Below are 4,831 nucleotides of genomic sequence, written 5' to 3' on the forward strand. Positions count from 1 at the left end.
TCTGTAGGAACTATTTATTTTGATAAATCATTATGTGATTCTGGTGCCTCAATTAATCTAATGCCTCTATCTATTTACAGAAAATTATAGAAGGAGAATGGAGAGATAAGGTCTGCACCAATATCGTTGCAACTGGCAGACCAAACGACTTTAATACCCGAGGGAATAGTGGAAGATGTGTTAGTTCGGGTGGATAAGTTTGTATTTCCTCTGGATTTTATAGTGGTGAATATCGAGGAAAACTAGGAGGTCCCCCTCATCCTAGGAAGACCATTCTTTGTGACGGGGAGAGCTATATTAGATATACACAAGAGAAAACTCATGCTTAGAGTGGGTGAGGAGACTGTGACTTTTGAGATAATTGTAGCAAAGGGGGCACAAAAGGAAAAACCAACTGCGAGTGTTGAGAGGAAAGTGAAGGGATCGAAAGAGAAGGCTACGATGAGCGAGAAAGATAAGTGTGAGGTGTAGCCCAAAAAGGCTGAGAAGAAGCTATCTACATGGATGTGTGCATTAGTTCGGGCGCGAGGAATTGAGCCTGACTTCGACTCAGACCCCGACTAGATGTTCAAGGAAGTTTCCTTTACCTTATGCTTTTTTAATTGTGTGTCATGGGAACATGCCACAACTTAAAGTTTGGGGTGGGGGATATGTTGTATGTATGTATGTATATTAGTTTTCTTTTTGTGAGTATAGTAGTTGGATAGAAAAAAAATTGAGAAAAAACATAAAATTTTAAAATTTTTGAATTTTCCCGATGATGGATATCATTGACAGGTTTCTTGAGGGATTTAAGTCGAAGGAAAAGGACAACAAGATTTTATTTTGTTAGGTAGTGTAATAATTCCCCTTTCGTTTTTCTTTGTGCCGCGGTTCTTATCCAAGGGTTTTGTTTAAACCCGGCGTAGTTAGTTTTTATTTTGTTAGGAGTAGGAAACCTTGTACTGTGATTTGAAGTGAAAGCAATATTTCTTGACTTTATTATGCCTTGGGAATAGTAAGTGCTTTAGTTGTGATGCTTAGGCTCAGTTTTTGACTCCTGTATAAGTACCTTAAATTGTATGATCTTAACTTTGCTTAACTACTTTGACTAGAGTGTCGTGATAGTCCAATCCTGAGTGAGTTATGTGCCGTGTGTGAGGTATTGTGTTATTTTGTCCATTGCATTTGATGTATAGAACTTGCCCCATGTGTTTTTAAAGTGAAATAGTAGTTTTATTCAGTCGTGGAAGTGATATAGGCATTTTTTTGTTGAGCCAATTATATGCTTTTGCCCACCTAATTGTTATGTATCTTAGTTAACCCCGTTGAGCCTGTAATCCTGTTTCTCTGGCAACCACATTACAAGCCCTATACATTTGTTTGAATTGACCATCTATTTGAACGTTGTACCTCTCGTGAGCACTTGAATTTGTTATGAACTTTGTAAAAGTTAAAGTGTGAGGTGGTTGGTTTGGCTTTTAAGTAGAACTATTGAAATAAGGAGAAAGGTGCAATGTTTTGAAAAAGTAAGAGCCACTTAAATTAAAAAAAAGAAAGGAAACAAATAAGTGTAACATTGTGAAAAATATTCCTTGATAGTGGTGACTCTTGATGTAGTTGTGCTTAAGGAAGTAGGGAATTAATGTATATTGATGTGAAGGTAGAGTTATGGATTGACATAAGTGTGGTGTTTTGAATGGTTAATTGTATGTATTAAAGTGCTTAGGGAGGTGTAGTTACTCTTATATCCAAAACTATCCTACCCATCCCGTAGCCTACATTACAACCAACTAAAGTCCTACTTGATCCTTGACTGAATGATCTCAATTAGTAGAGTATTATACTACGGGCAAGCTTATGGTACGTCTTTTATGGCATATGAATGTTATTTCTAAGATTGATTGAATTCTTTCTATCTTGAGTTCCTGATTGTTTTTAAATTTTATTGTGTGTGGAACTACACTCTATTGTTGTGTGAGGGTACTTGATTCATGAAGGAAAGGTAATGTCGTTGACCTTTGTGTTAGAGTAAGTGAGCGGGTTGTGAAAAAATGCATGGTGCTTTTGAGTCAAATCTTGAGGCGAGGATGTTACAGTAATGTACTTAATCCGTTTTAAATATTCTTTTTGTGCTCAGTTATTAGAGTTTTTCAAAAAGGTCGTGTCTATATGAAGTATAGTTTGATTTCTCGAGGACGATGGTAGGCTATAATTATGTGTTTTATTCACTTATTGCACTATAATTCACTGCACTTTATTTGTGTTTGAGCTTTAATTGGTAGTGTTTTGCACTTATTGTGTATTTTATGCCTTGTAGTAGTGATTCTGAGCTATGTAGATGTTGTGGAGCTAATCTGAGCTATTTGGAGCTTTGAAGTCTGAGTAAAAGCCCAAAGGATCAAGTCGGGATCGTGTTCGGGGGTCGAGGACCAAGTCTAGACGTCAAAAATCAAGCAAAAAGCAGTACTCTGAGAAAACCCCATTGTCGCGGCGCGTGGCGTGACATGGCTGCCCAACTTCTACTGTCTGACAAATTTTTACTCTCTGGATTTTGTCACTAATGCCCCGCATGGTACATCGTCCCATGCGACGTGCCTGTGCAATTTTTATAGAGTTATTTTCCTATTTCGGCTAGGAAAAGCTGATTTCGTTTGGGCCCGACCCTACTTGATATAAATGTATGCAAAAATATTATTTTCTGGACTTTTGACATACTTTAGACCTAATGAAGTTAAGGAGGAGTTGAAAGAGCAAAAGCACAAGGATTTCATCATTTCTTCCTTACTCAAGACCCGAGTTTGGATCGAATTTATGTTTTCCTATACTCTAATTTTATTTGTGATGAATTGCTCTATATCTATGGAGTAGTTCTCTTTAGGGTTTGATGGGTTTGGTGTATTGATGATTGTTTGTGGATTATTACTCTAGTTTTATGTATTGAAGCATTTTTGGATGATTTAATTGTTGCATCTATATTCACTAGTTCATGTAATCGAGAGAGGCATAACTTGTGATATCTTTGCATTATATTGTTGGTTGAGTTCATAGATTCTTCTAAGTAATCGAAAGAGGCTAGTTGAATAATTGATTAAACCTAGTTAGGAGAATAATCGAAAGAGGTTTTCCTAAAGACCAATCCACTACGCATTCTTGCATATCTTCACATGCTTAAATTGGTTCATCTTGTGAGGTTAAAACTTAATCGAGAGAGGAGTTTTTGCTGAATGTTTGAACTAATAATTGAGTAAATTTGAGAAACTCACTTGAACATTAGAAGTGAATTGTCTAGAGTTAGATCCCAAACAATTATCTTGCATTTATCCTATCAAAACAATATCTTCTCCCATTGATAACCTTCTTTGGTTATTCCTTGTTTCGATTGTCATTAGTGAATAGTTTTAGAATCTTAGTTAATTTTAGTTTGAAATCATATAAATCTCAATTGTTGATCATCTTGGATAGAAACTAAGATAGAAACTACGAGAATACTGTTTAAATCCATTCCTTTGTGGATACGATATTATACTATACTATATTTGATTAGCGAGCATAATTTAGGTGTGTGTTTCAAGCTCGTCAGGTATGCACAGGATGGCATTTTTGGAGTATCATTTGGCTTGCTCGATATCTGATTTGTCTTGTTCGAGGTAAGTAACACTTCTAAACTTGGTGCTAAGGGTATGAACCCCTGAATATATGTGATATGTGTTTGGTGTTGAGATTACGCACATACTAGGTGACGGGCGTGTGGGCGTGCATCGTGTGAGTTATCATTCGATTGATTCTGTGGTACTGTGTAGTGACCTAATCTTGTTTCCATTCATGAAAATTCTACGTGCTAGAGTAATTGGGTTGTGATCCATATTAGAGACCATGTCTAGGTTATATGCTTATCCTGTTGAGACCCACTGAGGTCATTTCTGCTGTTGAGTTATTTGCTTACATTGCAATTACATACTCAGACATACTCATTCATTTGCATATCATATCTCAGTCACTATTTCCATTTATTAATACATCATAACATCATTTTTGGGCTGATTTTCATGACATTGTGAGCCCGAGAGACTGGAGAGATTGATGACTGAGTTAAGGTCTGAGAGCCGGATTGCGAGTGATAATAATGGGATCGGACTGCACGCCGCAACATGTGTTATTGATTCATGATGGGATTGGGCTTCACGCCGCAATAAGCTTTATTGATTCATGCCATGATTGGCTTGTTATAGCGCTTGGGCTAGATCTGCCCCTCCAGAGTCTGTACACCCACAGTGAGCACAGTTGTTTGATTCATTTGGGTTGGATCTGCCCTCGGATGGATATGCCATGTTCAGTGCTGAGTGACTGAGTGTCTTGAGTGATTGTGCATGATGAGTAAAAAGTGTGAGACATCGAGATTGAGTACTCTGAGAGTGTGAGTACATGAGTTCATCACTGTGATGCATTGCATTTAACATGCATACTTGACATACATGCATACTTGACATACATGCATAGAGATTCATTTACTCATGCTATGCGGTTTTGGTGACATTCATGATTTCACGTGCACACTGATATGTAGGCATAGAGAAGTACTTTCCTCATGCTATCTGATAATGAAACATCTTATTTATTGTTGAAAGGTTTTGGGAAAAATCACAATTTTTCTGACTCACTCATATTTTGGTGATTTTGGTGAAGGATTTAGGTTTTACTGTTATACATGAAAAGCATGACTATTTTCAATAATTGTTAACGAGTTGAGCATTACATCTCTAAGTTATTTCTTTTACCACTTTTATTATATTGTTATGAACTGTTGTGGCTATTGGTGGTGGACTCTGACCTTTGTCCCATCTCGTCACTA

This window comes from Nicotiana tabacum, chromosome 21 (genome assembly GCF_000715075.1).
Source record: "Nicotiana tabacum cultivar K326 chromosome 21, ASM71507v2, whole genome shotgun sequence".
In the NCBI taxonomy this organism is placed as follows: domain Eukaryota; kingdom Viridiplantae; phylum Streptophyta; class Magnoliopsida; order Solanales; family Solanaceae; genus Nicotiana; species Nicotiana tabacum.